Source organism: Schistocerca serialis, chromosome 4 (assembly GCF_023864345.2).
Source record: "Schistocerca serialis cubense isolate TAMUIC-IGC-003099 chromosome 4, iqSchSeri2.2, whole genome shotgun sequence".
In the NCBI taxonomy this organism is placed as follows: Eukaryota; Metazoa; Arthropoda; class Insecta; order Orthoptera; family Acrididae; genus Schistocerca; species Schistocerca serialis.
This window is the reverse complement of record NC_064641.1, coordinates 707,652,285-707,677,683: the sequence shown is the minus strand read 5'-3', so window position 1 is coordinate 707,677,683 and position 25,399 is coordinate 707,652,285. Positions and strand designations below refer to the sequence as shown.

The following is a 25,399-nucleotide window of genomic DNA, read 5'->3' as shown; positions in this document are numbered from 1 at the left end:
AATATCGTTATTAAACTCTGATTATAAGATGGTGGCTCGCTCAATTAACGTGAGACTCATGCCACTCACTGCTAAAATCATTGGCCACCAGCAGAAATGTGCCTTTAGATGAACAATTCTGCAAACGGCTGCTTTTTACCGAGATGTCATTGCTTTAACGAACGCTAGTAACATGAAATGTGGGCTGATCTTTCTCGATTTTTTTAAAGCTTTTGATCTCGTAAATCACGCGTACCTCCTCGAGACTATGCAAAGACTGGGTTTCACTCGGAACACGATTGACATGATTAAAAATGTGGCCATGGGAATCAATGCAAAACTTTCGGTCAACTCACAACTGACGCGACCAATACAAATCAACAGAGGGGTTCCACAAGGGAGCCCCTTGTCCATGTTGCTTTTTGTACTCTCCCGTGAACCTCTGTTACAACAGTTGCAGACGAAACTCGCTGGGATTACAATTTCTGGGGTAAAAAGTGTAATCGGAGCCTATGCCGACGATGTGGGTGTGGCGATTCGCAATGTCGATGGTGTCACCGTATTAGCGGCTGAACTTCGGAAATACTGTCTGGCGTCAGGGGCGCAGTTAAATGAACAAAAAAGCAAATTTCTGAACTTCTGTGGCCTCCAGCATTTGCGTGTTGATTATGCTACACAAGTCAGAGTACACAAGGCTCTGGGGATCATGTTGACGGCGTCCTCTCTAAAGATGATAGCTGCTAACTGGCGGGATGTAGCACGTAAAATAAATGGTGCTCTAATTGATAATTACCATCGCAGCCTCAACTAATTTGATCGCATTCAACTTATCAACGCCTGTATTTTATCAAAGGCCTACTACATGGCGCAGCTTCTGCCGCTCCCTGCAGTAATTTCTAGAAATATTATGTCGAAGATAACAAATTTTATTTGGCGCGGGGAAATTTTTCGCGTATCTGTCAAAACTGCAACACTCCACCCCCTAAACGGAGGGATGGGCTTAGTCGACATCAAGAAAAAGGCAGCAGCTCTCTATGTCACAAGGACGGTCTCTATCATTAACAACTACCCTTCGGGCGTTACGGCTCAATTATTCACTGCCGTCAGGCCGCAAAGTCTGGACCCCCCGCTGAACATTCAGACCATCAGTTACAAGCTCAAACGCATCCGAGATTATTATTTTGCACGCAGCTACATCGGTCAAGACCTCTTAAATTCTCGACATTTAGCGGCTCCAGCAATATTGGCATACTGGCGTCAACACGAAGGACCGAATCCAATTGTTACGAAGTACAGTGGCATCAACTGGGATATAGTATGGCGTAATGTCAATTCCAGTGTCCTTACTTCAGCCGCTCGAACTGCATGGTACAAAGCAATCAATGATGTGATTAGCACCAATGAGAGGCTACATAAAATCGGACTCAGTGATACAACTCTCTGCCATAGCTGTCAACTGGTGGATACAGTTCTGCACCGTTATACCTGCGGAGAACGTGCACGAAATTGGGGCTGGCTGAGAGAAAAAATAGCCATTGTTACCAGGACTACAACCGCCAACATACCTTCAACAATGTTGTCTCGACCCGACGTGCGATTTTATCCGCCGGCGAAAAATAATGTAGTTATGTGGTTGCTGGGCAACTATTCCAGCTATGTTTTTAATAAACTTGGTGGTGACGATCACTTGGAATTCAAGATGTTCATGGAAATCGAATTCGCGACAACCTGCAGCAATCCTAATCATGGCAACATTTTCGGCAATATGCTTAAAATAATATTTAATAGAATGGGTATTGGGTAAGATATATGAGTCAAAGGGGGTGGGCCCGGCCCGCGGGACACCAGTAGTGCCGCGAAGAGGCCCCACTGCTTCTGTCTCGTGTCCTGCCTCCCCCCCCCCCCCTCGCCCCCCCCCCCTCCCCCCCGTCACTCACAGAGTACACTCAAGTACACCGGAAACTGAGAACATTCTTGTGTTAGCAACGGAGCCATTTTTTCTAATTTTCTCCAGAAGCTATGAGAGACCAGCAAAGAAGAGTGTTTTAGTTTGTTGATTTTCCATTTCCATTTAATGTAAATGCAGGCTCCAAGATTGAATTTTCGCAGCAGATCTTTCTGAAAAAAAAAGTGGTTAAGGCGTTGGACAAGTAAAAAAAAATAATAACAATAAAAAAAAATTTGGCAGAGCAAAAAAAAATAGGTGGTGGATAAAAGAAAAAAAAGTGGTTAAGAAAAAAAAATTGAATAAGGCATCGGTCTCCTAAACCGGGGATTGTGGGTTAAAAGAAAATAAAAAAAAAAAGTCGTAGAGCATTCGACTGCAGATCGAGAGGTCCCCGGTTCAATCCCGGGTGCCCCCTTCATTTTTCAATGAGTTCCGCTTGAGACGCGACAGCGATCAGACGTGCTGTGTATTCGATCCGCCGTTTCCCTCGGGTTGTGACTATTTACTTTCTGTGTGTGACGTTTCTTTGTCTTGTTTTCTTCGTTGTTTCGTCGCCTTAACGTTTGTGTTGTGTCTTGTGTTGTATAGCGGCTTTTGCCGCATTAATTAAGTGTTCTGGCTTCCCGGTTGTTTCCGCGGAAGTGTACTCTCAGTTTTCAGTTTAACAAGGCCACCAGGAATGTTCAACCAACTTCGTTGGAAATTCACGAATGCGGGCGATATGGGCTCCCGCAAGCCCGGGCTACCTGGGTCCCCGCAAGCCTGCCAAGCTTCACGGGACTCGCTCAGCTTGCTGCGCCTGACAACAGGTTGCGCTGTCAAGCTACCGTGACTAGAGTAGCCAGGTAGTTAGCCTGCAGTTCATTTATCGCAACGGTGGAGGCAGCACAATGAATAGGTCGAACTTTAGTGAGATTGAAAAAAAATTGACAACTGGCGAATACATGCTGGTAACGAAACAGAGCACAAGTGCCGCATGGGAAACGTTTTCGTGTGTTTATGAGGCCGCTTCAAATAAATCGGTAGGTGTGTCTCAATGCAAACTATGTAAAAAGCTCTTAAGTACTTATTCGGGAACCTCGAGTATGTTACGACATGTGTGCAAATTTGACAAGCAGTTCCCTCACTCCGTAAATATCTTGAAAGAGGACAAAGATTTAGTGGCCGAAAAGTGCGTCGAAATGTGTGCTAAGGACCTGAGACCATTTAGCAGTATAGAGGGAGAAGGATTTCTTAATTTAGGGCAGACACTGATCGACATAGGTAAAAAATATGGCTCAGTTGATATTAAAAATGTTATGCCTTCCCGAGTGACAGTAGCTAGGAAAGTTCAAACCTTAGCTGATAAAGTGCGCAGCAAAATGCTCCCAGATATAATGCATGCGATTCGTTCTGGTATATGTGCCAGTACAATTGATCTATGGACAGACAATTACAAAGGGGTGCATTACATGTCCGTGACAATGCATTACATAAATTCAGACTGGCGTTTGAATAAATATGTACTAATGTGCTCTGCGTTTCCTGACTGCCGAAAAACTGGCTCGAATATTCGAAACGAGTTGGAAGATGGCTTAGAAACTATGGGTGTTTCTCGTGAAGACATTGCCAAAATTACGTTTGTCACAGACCAGGGCAGTAACATTGTCAAAGCTCTCGAAGTATATCAGCGTCTTCCATGCATGGCTCATAGTATAAACACAGTCTTGAAACATGTTCTGAGCGAACAGTTTTTGAAAGAAAATGTTCCAAATATATTAGCCATTCTTAATACAGTGCGGGCTACGGTTTCGTACTTCAAGAGAAGAGGTCTCTGTGTGAGACTGAACTCATCTTTAAAGCAGTGGGTTTCAACTCGTTGGAATAGTTATTTTGACATACTTGTATCAGTCCATTCTCAGACTGATTCAGTGAAGGCTGTTTTACATAATGAAGGTGCCTCTGATAAGATGCTGGGTTATGACCACCATATAACTAGCCAGCTTATAGAATTTCTTAAGCCGTTTAAAGAAGCCACAGTTGATCTAGAGAGTGACAAGGATCCAACCCTACATTTAGTTCTACCGTGGTTTTATGCCTTAAAAACTCACTGTACCGTACGGGATAACGATGAAGAGGTTTGTAATTTTATTCCATCTGAATATTATAGAACCACTTGTGAAATATGTATGTTGAGAAAATGTATTTTCAGGACATGAAACCTTTGAAACAAGCCGCTGATGCCTTCCTAGAACAGAAAATGTGCGTTAGTATGTTGCATAAAATTGCAACGTTTATGGTGGCTAACTACCGCACATTAAGAAAGTTAACCGAGGATGAAAAAATTGAAGTTTACCAAGCAGCACGACAGATGTGTGCTGAAGGTAAGCTCCTAAGATAATGCATATATTCTTCATCTACATGTACATGGTTACTCTGCAAGACACACGCAAGTGCTTAGTTGAGGGTTCATCGAACCACTTTCAACTTATTTGTCTCCTTTTCTCGAATTTCGCGCCGGATAGAACACCTACAACTCTCCGTCTGAGCGCTGCTTTTTTGTATTTTATTCTGATGATCATTTCTTCCAATGTATATGGGACTCAACAATATCTCTTCGAATTCGGAGGTGTAAGTTGGTGATCGAAATTTCATATATAGATCGCGCCACGTCAAAAAACGCCATTGTTGAAATGATTACCACCCCAACTCTTGTGTAACTTCCGCGACACTCTTTCCCCTGTTTTACGATAATACCAAACCAGCTGCCCTTATTTAGACTCTTTCGACCTCTTCCGTCAATAGTAAGGCTCTCCAACTTCGTAGCAATGCTCCAAAAGAGTGTTTTGTCATTGAAACGCCTACAGCATTTTCTGTGTGTCCATTCCTATTTAAGTAGGTCGTAATTGTAATGAGAGGTATTAAGTAGAATCTACAGCCTTTAGATTTGACTGGTTGATCTTGTAAACGAAGTTTAACGGACTTAGTTTAGTACACACAGGGATAACCTCGCTCTTGTCGTTATTTATTGCCAACTGCTAATTTTCACACCAAAAATATATACCTTATTTAAATCGTCCTGCAGTTAGTTTTGATCTTCTGGTGACTTTACAGGACGATAAATGATAGCATCATCTAAAACCTATTATAATTTCAACTATGTGTAGTACGATCTTCACATTATTCTGCAAATATTAATTGGAACCTGTACAGTTTCAGTACAAGTGCCCAATCACAGCAACCAAGAAACAAATCCAGGGCCGTACAAAATGGCGAAATTTGAGGACTGGGCAGAAGAGCCTCCTCTCCTACATGATGAAGTCAGCAGATACTTGCAAGAACACTGTGTGAACGAGGGAGATATTCTACAGTGGTGGAAAAATAACTCCCAACGACTTCCTCGACTTGCGTGTGTGGCAAGAAAAATATTAAATATACCAGCCACTAGTGCGTCTAGTGAGAGAATTTTTAGTTGCGCTGGAAACCTAATTAGCGAAAAACGATCACGTCTTAATGCAGACAGACTTAACGATCTCGTCATAATTAATTCAAACACTAATCAGCAGACACATTGAAAATACAGTAGAACATTAAACGGGAAACTATGAGTTTGAGCGCAAATTTACTAATTAAGAGTGCAGATTTCTTTCTGTGCTTTCTGGGCGTCAATTTCTGAGATAGAAATTTGGGAAATTTGGTAATGCATACAGTTCATTTTTATTCTAGACTAAAATTTTTGATTTCAATCCTTCCAAGTGACATTAATTATTGTTTGTAAACCATTTTCTGTTACTTGGGTTTGCAAAAGTAGCCAAATATTTTTAGGAGTATCTGGTTTGGCCTAAATAATACTTTCAGGGGAACTGAAGGAAAATTTGTAAAGATTTTATGTTGAAAAGTGTTCTGCAAAATAAAATATTCATTTGTGGAGTAAGGCAATACACATTATGAGTTTAAACTACAATTTATTTTGTTGAGTTCCACACACATTGCAAAATGTAATTTTATTCTTGTATTTCTATATTAAGGGGAATCCCACATGCAGAGTCAAGATGCTGAAAACCTAGACACTACAAATACTCCTAAAATGAAGAGCGTCTTTTTCCATGAATGTATTGTAGTAGGAATATAATGGAAACTCTGAGCCACTCTCCACAGCGTCTATATCTGCGTCATTAGGATTCAGACTCGTCGTTTAGGTCTGTGTTATGAGGGTCTAGAGTCGTCGTTTAGATTTGCATCATGCAAGTAAACACTCGTCGTCTTAGTCTGCATCATGATGGTCCGAAATATGGTCCCTCATGATGCAGACCTAGACTACAAGTGTGGACTCTCATGACGCAAACGTAGGAGCCGCGAAAAATGGCTCAGGGTCGCCATTGTATTCCCAGTACTATAGTTTTTAGACTAACTGGATACGAAACAAGTCCTTCGATTTTGTTAAAATGCATTTTGGCAATTTAGAATGATTTTTCCAACTTCGAATGAATTCACAGAACCAGTAAAATACATCCTGGAAACGTAGTTAAATATTTATATAATTGGTGTCATACTTTTCTGAAACATACTAAAGTTAAAGAATCTAGACTTCCAAAATCTTAATTTGGTTCTCATTGCAGTACAGTGGTTAATAGGGGCGTAGATAATTTATTCTTCTGGGGAGGTGACCAATCTTCTTTTTGGGGGGTGGAGGTTCACTTCTTTAGTACAAATATCCATCCGTTTCGGTGTTGAAAAGTGCAGCACAGACTGCATTGCGTTGCCTGGGCATTTATTTATTCCATACTCTCGTAGTCCATCTTCCCTCCCGTATTTTCTCTCTATGCATTTAGTCCTCTCCCACTATCTCTTTGATCACCTCCACCCCCCCCCCCCCCACTCCCCATCCCTTGGCCGGCCGAAGTCGCCAAGCGGTTCTAGGCGCTACAGTCTGGAACCGCGCGACCGCTACGGTTGCAGGTTCGAATCCTGCCTCGGGCATGGATGTGTGTGATGTCCTTAGGTTAGTTAGGTTTAAGTAGTTCTAAGTTCTAGGGGACTGATGACCTCAGAAGTTAAGTCCCATATTGCTCAGGGCCATTTGAACCATTTTTGAACCCATCCCTTGGCCCATCTCCCCCCCCCCCCCCACCCTCTATCCTTCTCCTCGTCCTCTCTCTGTTGGATTCCGCCACCTCAGTTCATCTCCTCTTCACCTATCTATGAAAACTCATATATATCTGTCAACTTTTGTGGTGATCAGTGAATCAGTGTCAAAGTTTATTGCTAGGTAGCATTTATTGTAATACTTTTTGATACGCAGCATTGATAGTTTTGTTTTCTGGTGCGTAAACAAATGAAGTTGAAGGTGTCCCGACAGGGCAATATGCGACATACAAATAGCCATGTGAAAAACATGATTTTCAAGATTGATGCCACAAACATATAACAACTGCCCCTGCGATTTATCTATCGACATGGCAAATGTAAGCTGCACTGGAAATTATAACCGTTTAAAGTCGAATGGCATGTCGGTCGGAATCTTAGTGATATTGGAATCAAACTGTCCTCACCTTTGTACTTTCCTTTTAAAATTGTGGCTTCGATTACGTCGTTCTTTAACTTCTTCCCCGCAAGCCGGGTGCCATTACAAAGACGTGGCTGGTTTACCTTTCGCAACATGATTGCCGATCCGTCTTAATTACAGATTGGGAGGCGGTAATCCGGGGAAATCCAGCGAATTTAAAAATTCCGTAGGATAGTTGACTACATCACCTTGGTTAGTAACGAAATAAACCGACTTGTATGTCAGCAATTCGCCAGGTGTCATATTTTGAATCTGAAAATTCATTTCGTTAACATCAAGGTTTTTTGCAGCCAATATAACACGTTCACTCAACCAAAAATGGTTTGCAACTGTTAAACGACATTTGCTGTGCGCGAATTGTCCAACACGATGACTGTAAATGTGTCAGACAGCTCTCAAATTTCAAAAAGATCATAGACATTTCGTTTAAAAGAGAGTACCTTACAAAAGATTTTGACATCGTTTGCGGGTTACCATGAAAGTTCACTATGTACGCATGTTTCCATGGAGAAGGTTTTTGAATATTTACATGTGCGTGTATATGTATATACACTCCTGGAAATTGAAATAAGAACACCGTGAATTCATTGTCCCAGGAAGGGGAAACTTTATTGACACATTCCTGGGGTCAGATACATCACATGATCACACTGACAGAACCACAGGCACATAGACACAGGCAACAGAGCATGCACAATGTCGGCACTAGTACAGTGTATATCCACCTTTCGCAGCAATGCAGACTGCTATTCTCCCATGGAGACGATCGTAGAGATGCTGGATGTAGTCCTGTGGAACGGCTTGCCATGCCATTTCCACCTGGCGCCTCAGTTGGACCAGCTTTCGTGCTGGACGTGCAGACTGCGTGAGACGACGCTTCATCCAGTCCCAAACATGCTCAATGGGGGACAGATCCGGAGATCTTGCTGGCCAGGGTAGTTGACTTACACCTTCTAGAGCACGTTGGGTGGCACGGGATACATGCGGACGTGCATTGTCCTGTTGGAACAGCAAGTTCCCTTGCCGGTCTAGGAATGGTAGAACGATGGGTTCGATGACGGTTTGGATGTACCGTGCACTATTCAGTGTCCCCTCGACGATCACCAGTGGTGTACGGCCAGTGTAGGAGATCGCTCCCCACACCATGATGCCGGGTGTTGGCCCTGTGTGCCTCGGTCGTATGCAGTCCTGATTGTGGCGCTCACCTGCACGGCGCCAAACACGCATACGACCATCGTTGGCACCAAGGCAGAAGCGACTCTCATCGCTGAAGACGACACGTCTCCATTCGTCCCTCCATTCACGCCTGTCGCGACACCACTGGAGGCGGGCTGCACGATGTTGGGGCGTGAGCGGAAGACGGCCTAACGGTGTGCGGGACCGTAGCCCAGCTTCATGGAGACGGTTGCGAATGGTCCTCGCCGATACCCCAGGAGCAACAGTGTCCCTAATTTGCTGGGAAGTGGCGGTGCGGTCCCCTACGGCACTGCGTAGGATCCTACGGTCTTGGCGTGCATCCGTGCGTCGCTGCGGTCCGGTCCCAGGTCGACGGGCACGTGCACCTTCCGCCGACCACTGGCGACAACATCGATGTACTGTGGAGACCTCACGCCCCACGTGCTGAGCAATTCGGCGGTACGTCCACCCGGCCTCCCGCATGCCCACTATACGCCCTCGCTCAAAGTCCGTCAACTGCACATACGGTTCACGTCCACGCTGTCGCGGCATGCTACCAGTGTTAAAGACTGCGATGGAGCTCCGTATGCCACGGCAAACTGGCTGACACTGACGGCGGCGGTGCACAAATGCTGCGCAGCTAGCGCCATTCGACGGCCAACACCGCGGTTCCTGGTGTGTCCGCTGTGCCGTGCCTGTGATCATTGCTTGTACAGCCCTCTCGCAGTGTCCAGAGCAAGTATGGTGGGTCTGACACACCGGTGTCAATGTGTTCTTTTTTCCATTTCCAGGAGTGTATATATATTTATATATGTTTATGTATATATATGTATATGTATATGCGTATATATGTATATATATATACTCATAGACAAATACATACATATATATATATACATATATATACGCATATACGTATATATACATATACATATACATATATATACGCATATACATATACATATATATACATATACATATATATACGCATATACATATACATATATATACATATACATATATATACGCATATACATATACATGTATATACATATACATATATATACATAAACATATATATATATATATATACATACATATACATGCACATACATATATATACATATACATATATATACGCATATACATATACATGTATATACATATACATATATATACATAAACATATATATATATATATATATATATATACATATACATGCACATGTAAATATTCAAAAACCTTCTCCATGGAAACATGCGTACATAGTGAACTTTCATGGTAACCCGCAAACGATGTCAAAATCTTTTGTAAAGTACTCTCTTCAATGTAGTGTCCGAAATATTACGTAGACAGTGATGTTCCTCTTGATGGTCAAGAGTGCAAAATTTCTTCAAGATCGGAATAAAATTGTAGGTTGGTGTAGAAGTGTGTACGTAAAGTACCCTCCGCCATGCACCATTCAGAATTTTAAGTAGGCAGCGCCCTTCATCCTGCTTTGAATATCAAGTGTGCCAAATTTCATCAAGATCGGAATAAATACGTACAATTTGTCGAGTTCCGTTATGTAAAGGAACCTCTGCCATGCACCATATGAAATTTTATGTAGACTGTGACCTTCCTCTTGGTTTCAAGGTATAGTGTGCAAAATTTCATCAAGATTGTATGCAATACAAACACACGGACACAATGAAAACGCACTTTCAGTTTTTGTCAAATTTTCCAATTTTTCGGTCGATTTTCGAAAAATTTTATTTCATAAAAACCTTGTCCTGAGAATTACGAACACAGCAAAAAAAATTTAGCCGAACTGGTCCAGGCGTTCTCGAGTTTTACGCTTATCAACACATTTGGCAATTAATTTTTATTTATATAGATAAGAAGCCCGAAATATACGCGTAAAGGAAGAATATACAAATAAAACCAAAATTTTTTTACCTGAAATTAATACATATATATATAATGTTGGGGTTTGTCTTTTGGTGCTCAGGTAAAATAAAAACTTTTGATTAATGTTCATAATACGACAATGACGCGCGCAGACTAAACGGCTGCGTAGCGCAGCTCAGTAATATGGGCAGGCAAGCAAGTTTCCCGCAGCCTGCCCGGGTTGGGCTCTGCTTGGCTTGGCTGGGAGTGAAGCAGCCTGCCCGTTCTGTTGACAACGAGCGGCGGCCTGGCCACCGGGCAAGCATGGGCGGGTACACCTCTAATATTAAGTCGAATATACCGTACCATCTGGTTGTATGTGGTTATCGTGTTTATCTTACTTATGAGGGGCAAGTTGGTACGTGTTTTCAATGTAACGAAAATGGTCATGTTCGTGCTAATTGCCCTAAGCGGATGTTTGTGCTTAAAAATGGGCTAGCACATCGCCGCAAATTAACGGTTGCCGATCTTGTGCCAGCAGCTTCCTCCACTGTTTCCTATCAGCCTCCTGCAGTAGATTCTTCGCAACGGGTGACACCCTCCTCTGATGCAGGTTTTCCCCCATTACCCACTCGCCCAGATGTATCGGCTGCTCCTACACCGATCCCGTCTGTTTCCAATAACAAACGCCGTCGTGCTAGTGATACCGGTAGCACTGATGACGAAGCTGCTGTTTCGCAGCCAGTTTGCGAATCTGACGAGAGAATTCCGGAATCTCCCATGCCTGTTTCGGATTCTGTTCCCGCTGTGTCTCCTGCTTTGGCTGATGACGTCAAACTTGCTGCCACGCCGTCGGCGCAAGAGCCCCAACATACGGTCGAGGTGGTGTTGACATCCCCCCCCCCCCCCCCCCGACACAGGCATCACAACATGTTGACGACACTTCGGTGCAGCCAGCTGTTTGTCGGAAAATCGCTCCTAGAACTGCGCGCTCCGCTTCAGCGGATTCCAAACCTATCTCTCCACCTCCTACACTTCCAATACCTACACCTTCTGATGCCGGTGCCGATGTTCCTGATGCAGTTTTCCCCTTGCTGGCTCCTTCTTCTGATTCCTCTCGCCCTGCTAATCCTTCGGATGCCTTGGTTGACGTGCCTGATCTCGGACCCCCCACTCCACCTGCTCTTGAATCTGGTGTGCATCAGATACGCCGTCGGGTGAAAGTGCCCCCCAATCTTCACGAGGTGCGGAAAAAACACAAGCATGCAAAGGATGACTCTGATTCCGTTGATTCCGGGCAATCACCCTCTGCCATGTCTGATGTTAATGATATGGATGTAGTTGCTTCTAATGTGGTGTAATTAGGGTTCATTTTCCCTTGTTTGGTTGATGTTGCAGGCGTACACGTTTATTACCTTAAATATAAATAGCATTCAATCTGCTCTGAAGTTAGCGTCTCTGCAGCAGTTTATTTATGACTCTGCAGCTGATGTTGTTTTCCTGCAGGAAGTCTCCGTTGCACACCTGTTTGTTCCTGGCTTTCGCACTATTATAAATTTTGCGCCTGAGTTTTCCACAGGTACTGCCTTACTAATTCGTGACGGTATCCCCGTTACCGAAATTGAGCTCTTAGACTCGGGAAGAGGTATTGGTTGTCGGTTATTTGACACAACCTTGGTTAATATTTACGCCCCCTCTGGTTCCAGCAAATGGCAGGAAAGGTCTCGTTTTTATAAAGAGGATCTGATTTATCTTTTACGCAAAAATCCTGCGACTTTGATATTGGGGGGTGATTCTAATTGTGTATTACAAGCTAAGGACCAATCCCCTCATTTTAATTATTGTTTCGAGCTACATTCTCTTGTACGTCAACTACGACTGCGCGATGCGTGGGAGGTTAAACACCCCACTTTAGATAAATTTACATTTTTTACTGCCACCTCAAGTAGTCGACTTGACCGATTGTATATTTCTGATCCCCTTAGTGTTTCTGTTTTAAATGTAGATGTTATTCCAGCCAGTTTTACGGATCCTTGTGCCCTTGCGGTTATAATTAATTTGGAGCGTCAGCCTCTTAAACTTTATCGGCCGCTGTGGAAATTAAATGTCTCCTTGCTCGATGACCCTGACAACGAACCTCTAATACGGCGTGGGACATATGTTTACGTTCTCTGCGATACTATCCGTCTAAGCTTCACTGGTGGATCCACTGTGCGAAGCCAAAACTACGTCGCACTTTAATGTCCTACGGTTATAATAGAGCGCGAGATCTCAAACTGACTTTAGAGTATTATTATTCGGTGCTTCGCGAACTTTATGATACTTCTCGAATGACATGTGCCACCTTTCTGAGATTCGGAAAATTAAAGCCAAGCTCCTTAGTATCAAACGGCTTCAGATGGAAGGATTGAAGATTAAATCTAAACCGCCGTCCACCTTAGCACATGGAATGACTTCTATGTACCATCTGTTTCGTCACCACAAGAACCGTCGACGTGTATTGATTGACGGCCTTATGGCAGCTGATGGTCGCCGGCTTACCTTACAGAATCAGATAACCCATGAACTTACCTGCTACTATGAGACCTTACATGCTGTGGCTGATTCTGATCCGGTTGATAATGAGATTTTAACTGCTATCTCATCAGTTTTAACAGAGGACCATAATACGGAATTTTTAGCTCCTTTTACTGCAGACGAAATTTCAGCTTTCATTGCTTGTTCACCATCTCACAAATCTCCTGGTCCGGATGGCCTTCCTAAGGAGTTTTTTGTTCGCTTTTGGACTATTATAGGGTCTGTTTTTACGGATATAGTAAATGAAATTTTGAATGGTGGCACAATTCCAGCCGATTTCAAGAGAGGTACGGTTGTCCTGCTACCAAAATCTGCTGATTTGAAGACAGCTAGTGACTTTCGTGCTTTAACCCTTTTAAATTTTGATTATAAGACGGCTGCTAGGGCTGTTAATGCACGTCTATCCCTCTTGCTTACACCTGTGATAACTCCTTGTCAAAGCTGCTTTCCGGGGCGCTCCATCTTGACACCTCTGGCGGGGTATCGAGATATTGTGTCGATTGTCGCTGTCACCAATATTTCCTGTGCGCTTTCATTTGTTGATTTTAGTAAGGCTTTTGATCGTGTGTCCCATTCGTTTTTAGAGCTTCTGCTGCGCCGACTCGGTTTTAATGAAAAGGCGCTGCTGGTATTTAAGAATATGACGACTGGCATTTCTGCTAAGATTGACATTAATGGCCAGCTGACGAAGGTCATTGATATTAAACGTGGCGTCCCGCAAGGTAGCCCTTTATCCATGACCCTTTATGCTCTCTCCCTTCAACCACTCCTCTCTCGTCTCAACTCGACACTTCGTGGTCTTACAATCTCTGGGGTTACCCAGACAGCAACAGCTTATGCTGATGATTTGGTTGAACATGGAACTAGATAAATTTGCTGCGGCCTCAGGTTCTCGTCTCAACCCCCGTAAAAGCAAACTCCTGGATTTGCGGGGCTTTGAACATGTGGTTGTTCCGTGGGTTACGGCTGTTAACTCCATACACATTTAGGTATCTATCTTGAACGGTGTCCTCTTCGTATGGCTGCGAAAAATTGGCAAGTGGCCATTTCCAAGCTTCAAGGTGTTTTATTAGAACACTCATGGCGTTCGATAACGCTACTGCAAAAAAAGCGTGTATTAGACACTTATGTTTTATGCAAAGTCTATTACGTTGCTCAGTTGTTTCCGCTTCCCCGAATGCAGGGTGCAAAAATGGTCCAGCTTATTAACAGATATATTTGGCGTGGGCACATTTTTAAATTACGTTGTGATGTTCTTACGAAGCCGCGTCTTGAGGGTGGCTTGTCGTTCACCGATGTCCGTGTCAAGGCCGCGGCCCTTTATGTTAAGCGCACCCTCCATCTTTTATTTTCTGAGTCCCCGACTGTTACTTCGCGATTATTCCATGTCGTTCGTCCTGCGAGCTTGTCACCGCCTATTAACGTAGGGTCTCTAAATGCGAAGCTACGGCATGTTCGGGACTTCTACATTGAGATTAGTTATCTGGATCTCCACTTACATCGTCGTCCTGTTTTTACTACGCGAACACTGCTTGACAAATGGCACAGGTCTTCTTCTTCCATCCCGATTGTTTTGCAATATCCCCGTTTTAATTGGCGTAACATATGGACGAATATTAGCTTACCCGTTCATTCTGCAACTGTTGCCTCCCTATGGTATAAGGTAGTTAATCAGCTGATTCGTATAGGTTTATGTGTCTCTCCGCTTTGTCAAACGTGTGGTTGTGTTGATACACTCCCACACCGATTTACCTGCGCTGACCGTCTTCGCATGTGGTACTGGCTGCGCTGACAATTGGCGTTACTCACCAGGAGCTCGGAATCGGCATTTACAACTGATATTCTCTGCTGGCCGGACACGGTTTTTTATCCCCGGACAAAGAACAACACCATTATGTGGCTTCTTGGCCATTACATTTTTGCAGTGGTTGATGGTGATGGTATTTCCGATTTTATTTCGTTTATTGGTTACATGCTTCATGAGTACTGGACGCAACAATCTTTCCCACATCTTAAGAGGGACTTTGCGAATATGCTTAGTATTGTTTTCGAAAAGCAGGGGATTGGTTAAGTTTCCACTTCTATTGATCGCTCCTGCGCCAGATGCATTAATGGCACCGGTATAGGGGCATACTGATCTCACTTCATGATAGGGAAGACATTCTCGCTAGCTCTTAGTTATTTTGCCTTCCTGCCAAGCTTTTACCTGTTTGGATAGACAACGCATCATAAGCCCCGTGTCCACATATAAGTATCATACGACTCCGAGCCAAGGATAATTACTACGTATTGGTGCCACTGTGCTTCAGTGCAGGAAGGAGGAGACGTCATGGCCAGGCCTCGGGATTCGACCCCTGCCCAACGCGCCTCCACCGAGCTGCCCTGGGTCATTACAATGGTATGAAAAAGAAAAAGTGGCTAGGATACCTGGCTTTCTCCCAGGAGGCCCGGGTTTAAAGAAAAAAAAGCGGTCTAAGGCGTTGGTAAAAAGAAAAAAAAAGGGGGTATGATTCCTGCTTCGGGTGCAGGAGGTCCCGGGTTCAAATCCCGGACGAGCCCTTGCGTTTTGTACGACGGTATGGTAGCAAATCGAATGGCGGCGGCTGTTAAGCGCGTTTCCAGGCCTCCAAGTCAGCGCTAAATCCGACAACCAGTTCTGAAACAGTTTTATGTTTCATTTGAGCCATGTGCACCCTGCTGGTGGAACGTTTGAAGTTGACTGAAATGCTCACAGTAGAGATCGTAGCAAGTGTCTTGCTGAGTGCGACGAAAACGTGTTTCCGCCCGCAAACGAACCGGGGACCTTCTGTGTGTTACGCAGACGTTATAAAAAAAAAATAGACAAGGCATCGGTCTCCTAAACCGGGGATTGTGGGTTCGAGTCCTTAAAAATAAAAAAAAAATAAAAAAAGTCGTAGAGCATTCGACTGCAGATCGAGAGGTCCCCGGTTCAATCCCGGGTGCCCCCTTCATTTTTCAGTATCTCGAAAAAACAAATGACGATTGTCGCGGTGAGTTGCAAATACATGTTTGAGATGCACTCCGCACGCCATACCGAAGGCTTTGGAGCAACATTTCAATGGGGGGGATCGCAGCCCAGGGTCTTGCAGGTCATCGTCCTCCCGCAATGAGGTCGAACTGTACGAAATCCACTTGCTTGGGGGAAGAATCTTGTACACTGAATTTTATAGAATATGGTGATAGGCAAAAGTTTTCATGTACTGCTGCACGGAGAAAGAAAAATCGGACGCGCTGGGATTTGAACCCAGGACTTTCTGCATGCGAAGCAGACACTCTACCACTGAGTTACACCCCCGCCAGAGCAAATACATCTGGGACGAGTGTCTCGTGTATCCTACTGTCATTATTTCTTAGGTTTGAACGGTACAGTAAGTGTTGGAGGAACCTATTCATGACAACATCTGAGCAGCTTCGACTCCGTGGCGCAACGGTAGCGCGTCTGACTCCAGATCAGAAGGTTGCGTGTTCAAATCACGTCGGGGTCACAATGAAATTTTCGTTTACGAAAGCCATAGGCGAGTATGTCAGTTTAGTTAAATACCAAACGATTGCAGAGAACGGACGAACAGAACTTGCTTGAAAAAAGCTACTAGTGCAATTTTCGCATTCTGACATTAAGGTGAAGGCGCCGACTCGCTCTTTCTCCAGACGCCAAGTGTCTAGTATTTTTGATATTTATATCGTTTAACGCTAATATACAGGGTGATTCAAAAAGAATACCACAACTTTAAAAATGTGTATTTAATGAAAGAAACATAATATAACCTTCTGTTATACATCATTACAAAGAGTATTGAAAAAGGTTTTTTTTCACTCAAAAACAAGTTCAGAGATGTTCAATATGGCCCCCTCCAGACACACGAGCAATATCAACCCGATACTCCAACTCGTTCCACACTCTCTGTAGCATATCAGGCGTAACAGTTTGGATAGCTGCTGCTATTTCTCGTTTCAAATCTTCAATGGTGGCTGGGAGAGGTGGCCGAAACACCATATCCTTAACACACCCCCATAAGAAAAAATCGCAGGGGGTAAGATCAGGGCTTCTTGGAGGCCAGTGATGAAGTGCTCTGTCACGGGCTGCCTTGCGGCCGATCCATCGCCTCGGGTAGTTGACGTTCAGGTAGTTACCGACAGATAAGTGCCAATGTGGTGGCGCTCCATCCTGCTGAAATATGAATTGTTGTGCTTCTTGTTCGAGCTGAGGGTACAGCCAATTCTCTAACATCTCCAGATACTGTAGTCCAGTTTAACCGGGCACGGACCTTATCCCACGCACTTAAACCGCGTGAGTCTGAGGCAGACACCTACATGCACGTGCGGGGAAGAAGGTTCCCCAGAACACACTGTCTTTTTCTGCGGGCAATACGCGAACAATAGACATACACTACACTTAGATTACACAGATACAGACATAGATATATACACAGCAATAAGAGACGAAGAACAATGGGCACAATTAAACGCACTGACAAACAGTATTTCAAAAACAACACATGAAGAGTATATGCGGACACGACGTCACAGACATGCCTATGTGCAGCGTAACAGAAATCTCCAGAGGATGGACAGCGATACCCACAGTGACAGCGAAAATAGTGACAATGAGGAGGAACAGGAGGAGGAAGCTGAGATGTGACAGTAAATAAGCAAATTGCTGGCAGTCTAGCCAAGAAAACACCAAATGCTGTACATGGATGCGCACCTAATGTAGTTAATACATAGGATTAGTAACAAATAGGATAAGAAACATTTCTCTACTAATAACCATTTGTGTGTGTGTGTGTGTGTGTGTGTGTGACTGGCGGTCAACGGCTCGATGAAACCATTCCGAGGTATTCACCGTCAGTCACACTCGGTGATGGTACTAACCAATCTCTCATCTATCCTATCTTCTTTTTATATTCTTCTTAAAAACAACAAAATTTTATTTATATTTCAACCTCAAATTATTGTTATTTTGAATCATTCTTTGTAAATTTTGTAGATAAAACAAAAGGAAAGAAAACTGTAAAAAGATGAAAAACGAAAATTGTAAGATGTAAGACCTGTTTTAAACATCAGGTAACAGGTCTATAATTTGGCAATAAATAAATAAATAAATAAATAAATAAATAAGTCCAGTTTTGATTGGTCGGTTTCTAGTGTGCAAGTTGATTTGCTGGAATCATAACAACGTCATCTTGGCAGAAATATTTTATTGAGTGACCAAACCGACATGGAGGGAGAGTATTTTAATTGAAGACGTACTGATAACAACTCGCAACGTGTCGTTACTGGACACGAGGAAATTTACGCGGGAGAAATCGCACTAGGCGCGCGTATTGAACGTGCGCAGATCTACGGGACAGTGGACGTAAAGAGGCACCAACGGAGCGGCTCTCTACACGGACAAGATGTAAAAAAGCAAGGTACACCACCATGTAGATCGAAAAAGAGTGAAGAAGCACATGGAAACAAAATGGCAACTTTTGATACACCGAAAAGTGCATCAAACGCCGAGAAAATTACCGCAGTAGAAGAAATACTTAGTGATTTTGCGGCCGAATTGAAAAGTAAGAAGGTTTCCACCAACGTTTCCCAACTCGTGAGAAATAGAATCTGGGCATTAGTACTGACACAATCGAGACTAGAAGGAGAGATAGATGTGTTAATACAGAAAATACCCGACTTCGACAACGAGTAGAAGTGCTCACTACAACTAGAGCACTACAGGATTCGCAGTCCACCGAGGCCCTCCAACAGGCGAGGCTCGAAGGCCAAATAGATATGTTAAAAGAGGAAAATGACAGGTTGAGACAACAGGTGGATAAACTGCTGCGCGAAACGATACCAGATGCAAAACAGAAAATACAAAATCTAGAGGATGAATTACGAAAAGCACGAGAGGAAAACAGCCACCTTCAAGGCGTTGGGATAAAAACGACACAGACTTTCGCATCTGTGGTTGCAGTAGGTAACCCAAAACAACGTAAATCGGTTGCGAAGATGGAAAAAGCCAAGGAAAAGCAGGCTACAACACTATTTTTTAGACCTACAAACAATCAAAACACCAAAGATGTTCGGGACGCATTGACGAGAGAAATAGATCCTCAACAAGAAAAATTGAAAATTATGGCTATAAGAACCACACCGACAGTGGTGATAGTTGAAACGGCATCCGAAGAAGACTGTAAAAAGTTACAGGCAAGGGCAGGAACGATACAACATATTAGGTGTGAAGAAACTAAAAAACGAAGACCATTACTTATAACTCAAGGTGTCCCAACTACAGTTACGGAGAGTGAATTTTTATTACAGCTTTATAAACTAAACATGGAAGGAAATATTAGCGAAGAAGAATTTTCTGAAGGGGTGAAGATCAAATTTAAAGCAGGGCAGAAGGGGAGGAGCACAACTAGCATAATGCTGGAAGTTACACCAAAGATAAGAACAATTCTTTTGAATCAAGAACGAGTCTTTATAAATTTTTTGGCACTGTATATTGAGGACTATGATGCAATAAGTAAATGTTTTAAATGCTGTGGGCTAGGCCACACAACTAAGTACTGTGATGATGAACAAATAACCTGTGCCAAGTGTGGGAAGAAGGGACATAAAAAAGTTGATTGCTTGTCAAGGGAACCCCCAATAGGATGCATTCCGTGTAAAAGAAGAAACAAAGTTTGTAACAAAGGAGGAAGCTCAGACTGCCCAACATACAAGATGCTGCACGACAGACTGATTGCTAAAATCCAATATGAATAGAGAAGGAAACGTAAATAAAATGAGGATACTACAGTTAAATATGAAGAATAGCATCATGGTGAGTAACGAGCTTCCTAAGGCAATGGAGGAGACACGAATTGATATAGCATGTTTGCAGGAACCGTACTCAAGAAATGGCAAATTGATATGTATCCCAAGTAATAGTAGAGTGATAACAGGAGATACACCACCGATGGCAGCATTGGTTGTAAAACCAGCAGATATAACTATTACTAAAATTACTCAGTTAAGTAATACTCATGCAACAACAGTAGAACTGAAAAGAGGAAATGATACGTGGATAATAGCATCCTTGTACGCCCAATATTCCCATGACATAGAACCATATGCAGATTGGATTAAGATAGTGGCCGAATATGCAAGAGGAGGAAAATTGCTCATCGCAGCTGATATTAACGCAAAGTCAACCGTTTGGCATGCAAACACTACAGATGATAGAGGAAGAATCATCAATGAAATCCTCGCTGAGCACAACCTATACGTTCTAAACAAAGAGGGAGAACCACCAACGTTCGACAATGGTAGGTCACAGAGCGAGATAGATATAACTATAGTAAACGACAAAGCCTTACCACACTGCCATAGGTGGGAAGTGCGACCAGGGCTTGTACATAGTGACCATAATGGGATAGTGATAGAGTAACATGGCACTCTAGAGACAAGAAATCGAGAAGGAAAGCAGTTCAATCCGAAGAGAGCAAACTGGCTTAAACTGGGACAGATAGTAGAATCAGCTGATCTTGCTTCAAAACGTGGTAGTGTGGACTACAGAATTCACGTCCTCACGCAACTGTTAGTGAGGGCACAGGAAGAAAGCATTCCAAAGCACAACTGCAGGCCCAAAACACGAACGCCATGGACAAATGAATTATCCCTACTTCGAAAAGATAGAAGGAAGAAACGCAAATGTTATCAAAAGGCGATCACCGCACAAGATAAAGAAATCAGACTGGCTGACTATCGTGATGCGAAGGCAAAATATAAAGAAAAATTAATCGCCGCAAGGAAACAGCATTGGGACAAAATATTTGGGGCACGCCATATAAGCTTTTGACGGAGAAGATTAAATCGCCCACCATACTGTCTACACTGAAACAAGAAAATGGGAACATGACGAGAGTATGGAGGAGCACTGCGGAATATCTGCTTTTTAAACTTTTACCAGACGATGACTTGACGTCAGATAACCTAGAACACGCGAATATGCGACGATGTTTTAATGATGTCTATCTGACAGAAGCAGTAACTCCCCCTTTCGCGAATGAAGAAGTACAAAGGGCAATTCTCAGTATGAAAAGTCGGAAAGCACCGGGCCCGGACAGTATATATCCGGAGACATTACACCAAGTAGCAGTACAGATAACGCCTTTCTTGACAAAGGTTCTAAACGATGCATTATTAGAAGGGAAAATACCGGCTTCGTGGAAAACAGCAAATACGGTGATAATAAAAAAGGCAGCCGATAAAGACCCTACAAATCCGAGGTCATACAGGCCTATATGTTTATTAAACACCTTGGCGAAAGTTCAAGAAAGACTATTATGTGATCGTCTGCAAGCCCACAGAGAGCTTCAGGGGCTCAGTGAGCATCAGTATGGTTTTCGCAAGAATAAGTCAATAGATGACGCCATCAATCAAGTGCTTCGAATTATTAATGATACTGACAGGAAATATGCAGTAGCAATATCGATAGATATACAAGGGGCATTTGACAACATGTGGTAGCCTGGATTATTCTTGCGGTTAAGAGAGCTGCAGCTCCCGGTAACCCTGAACCACAGCTTGAAAGATTACTGCCGAGATAGGGTCGTCCAATGGGAAGAAGGTAACAGGAAGGCAGTTAAAAAGATAACAAAAGGATGCCCACAAGGATCGATCCTAGGGCACCTATTCTGGGATATCACAATTGAGCCACTTCTCAGTCTCATGGAAGAAAGTGTCAATACAGAAGGGATCGTGGGCTATGCTGACGATCTAACAGTTTTAGTCACGGCGAACTCAAGAGCCGAATTGGAAACCAAGGCAAATGACACCCTGCTTGAAATGAACAATTGGTGCCAGAAATATAAGTTAACAATAGCCCCAGCAAAGACGTCATATATGTTGATGAAAGGAAACTTACAGCGGAATCCAGTGATAAGATTGGGTAATAATAACATTGCCAGGAAGAAGGTAACTAGATACCTTGGAGTCCAGCTAGACGAAAGACTATCATTTATGCAGCATATAAAGCTGACGACCGACAAGGCAGTAGCTATTCTACATAAACTCGCCAGAGTAAATACCGCAGAGTATAGGATGGCACTAAGAATGATTAAGACGTATTACTATGCAATATATGAGTCGATAGTGAGTTTTGCCTCTAGCACATGGGCACACAGATTACGTCTATCGACATATGTGACAGCCGCCAGAAGTGGTCAGAGGAATGTACTCCTGCGGCTATCTGGCGCTTTTGGAACAACATCTACTGAAGCTCTATGTGTAGTGCTTGGCACGTATCCTATAGATATAACAATAAGGTACAGAGCAGCGGCGTATTGGCTGAGACGAGGGCAGAATCACAAAGTTCAGGAGATAACTGACGAGGATGTCCCAACCAGATACGACTTAAAGCGATGGAGACTGATGGAGTGGCAAAGGCAGTGGGACACCAGTGAAAAGAGCAGGCGCGTATATGAGTTTTTTCGTAATATTGAAGAGCGCCTGAAAATGAGACATGCTGATCCAGGTGTAGGCATGATGCACTTCCTTACGGGTCACGGACCGTACCCAACGTACTTTAATCGTATACATCGGGACAGAGATGCCAATTGCATATGCGGACACGTGGGTACACCAGAGCATGTTGTTCTCCAGTGCAATAGACATGAACCTGGTGAGGCATTACAACTGCTACAAGACGATGTGAAGCAAGCGCTGCGGGACCCTGATAAATGGAAGCTAATCAGTGAAATGGCAGATAGAGTCTCGAGAGCCCTTAAGGAAGAGTACAGAAGAGACAGACAACGCCTACCTGCGCAGATTCGGCCACAGCAACGACAGACACTCCAGGACGACAGTGAAAGCGAGGAAACAGAGGGAGACAGCACGGATGAGAGCTAACACGATGTGCATACCAAGGATTGTAAAGTTATAATGCTCTGACGGCATAAATAGAAACTACAGATATGATGTACTAATTGCAAGTTTTATGACTGACTAACTGTAAGTTTTACGAATTGACGTAGTAGTAATATTTTAAGCTTTTAACTTGTTTTTGAGAAATGTAAGCTAGTGACTGACAACAATTTAAATGTTAATATTTATGTCAATGGCAAGTTTTATGTTATCACATCCTAGATAGGTAAGGTTTTAACGTGTTAAATGCATGTAAAACAACAAGGTACATATGATCTCTTTAATCCTAAGTTTTATATTCCTATAATCAAATACTGGTAAAGTTTGATTGGTCATATAGAAGAAGCAAATTAATATGAACACAAAATAAGTCTGTCTCAATTGAAAGTCTGCATTCTTGACAAATGAACAGTAACTGTATGTATAGTTAACTTAAACAAAATTTTATCGATATACTCCTGCATGTTTAAGACATAATCTTTAACCACTACTTAATTTCATACAATATCTTAACTTACACTAACTTTAAACTTTAGAATTATAATTTGTTAAATCTATGTATATTTATTTTGTAATAAGTATTTATGGCTGCAATCTATACTTAGAAAGAGGGCATAGTGGTCCACCTCCACGTTGATGGGACACGGGCAACGACACACAGAGTATGGTTGTAGCGCTCTGTGTGTCGGCTAAGAGACCAGCCCATTGGCTAGAAAGGACCCGTCTTATGTATAAAGATGGCGGGTTATTACAAAGAGTAGCAGCAGAGAAAAAAAAAGTCCAGTTACAGTAGCACCTTCGAAGAAAAAAGGACCAAAAACTTTATTGGCTGAAATGGCACAGAAAACGTTCACCTTAGGCGAGTCACGTTCATACTGAGTTGTTTCCCGCGGATTCTCAGTGCCCCATATACAGACATTATGACGGCTGGCTTTCCCGTTAGTGTGGAAAGTTGCTTCATCACTAAACACAATCTTTGAAGTGAAAGATTCATCTGTTTCCATTTGAGCAAGGATAAAATCACAGAAATCGATTCTTTTAATCTTATCAGCTGCAGACAGTGCTTGAACCAATTTCAGACGATAAGGTTTCATAACTAACCTTTTCTTAGGACTCTCCATACAGTTGATTGTGGAATTTGCAGCTCTCTGCTAGCTCTGCGAGTCGATTTTCCTGGGCTGCGAACAAATGCTTGCTGGATGCGTGCTACATTTTCATCACTCGTTCTCGGCCGTCCAGAACTTTTCCCTTTGCACAAACACCCATTCTCTGTAACCTGTTTATACCAACGTTTAATACACCACCTATCAGGAGGTTTAACACCATACTACGTTCGAAATGCACGCTGAACAACTGTCGTCGATTCACTTCTGCCGTACTCAATAACACAAAAAGCTTTCTGTTGAGCGGTCGCCATCTTAGCATCAACTGACGCTGAAGCCTAGTCAACAGCGCCTCAAGCGAACAAATGTACAACTAAATGAAACTTTATAGCTCCCTTAATTCGCCGACAGATAGTGCTTAGCTCTGCCTTTTGTCGTTGCAGAGTTTTAAATTCCTAAAGTTGTGGTATTCTTTTTGAATCACCCTGTATAACTGAGAGATAATGATTACGCAATATTTTGCTCGATTAGACGTCTTTAGCCAGGCAGAGTATAACATTTTTCCTTAAGTTATGGGAATAGAAAGATCGTGAAAGGGGGTATAGCTCAGTCGTCAGTTCGCCGGCGGACGGCGTGGAGGTAGGACGTAGTGTGGTGTGCGCTGCGCCGTCTGTGCTTCCGCGTGGTATGTCTTGCGCTTGCTGCGGCTTAAAACTCTGTTTATAGAACGCTTCGAGAAATAATGAGTAGCATGCGGTGATGGCTCAACCAAGTCGAAAAGATACGTTGAAACTTACCTTTGATCCTCGATATGCCAGACCCAAGTCGTTTGAAGTAGAAAATTGGTTAGAAGAAGATGTGAAGATCTCCTATAATGATGTAATTGGGATCCACCTGTCGATTGTAGCTTGTGTCGTGTTTGTTAAAATGCGTAGTTCCGCGTTGTGCGAGAAAATAGTTGAGTCTTCCGGAGGTGTCAAAAATGGTTCAAATGGCTCTGAGCACTATGGGACTCAACTGCTGAGGTCATTAGTCCCCTAGAACTTAGAACTATTTAAACCTAACTAACCTAAGGACATCACAAACATCCATGCCCGAGGCAGCATTCGAACCTGCGACCGTAGCGGTCTTGCGGTTCCAGACTGCAGCGCCTTTAACCGCACGGCCACTTCGGCCGGCTTCCGGAGGTGTCATGAAATTTTAGCACTCAGATGGAAACGTTGGTGAAGTCACCGTTGCACATGCTGGTTTTGGCATTCGCACGATTCGAATCTTCGCGTTACCTTTTGAGA

The 25,399-nt window shown here is 43.2% G+C and overlaps 2 non-coding genes across 2 annotated transcripts; one reads left to right on the top strand and one right to left on the bottom strand.

Moving 5' to 3' along the window:
• Window positions 1–16,339: 16,339 nt before the first annotated feature.
• Trnaa-cgc (transfer RNA alanine (anticodon CGC)) lies at window positions 16,340–16,411 on the bottom strand. The gene has a single exon. It is a non-coding gene; the product is annotated as a tRNA-Ala (tRNA).
• Window positions 16,412–16,529: 118 nt separating this feature from the next.
• Window positions 16,530–16,601, top strand: Trnaw-cca (transfer RNA tryptophan (anticodon CCA)). Its single transcript has one exon. It is a non-coding gene; the product is annotated as a tRNA-Trp (tRNA).
• Window positions 16,602–25,399: the final 8,798 nt, after the last annotated feature.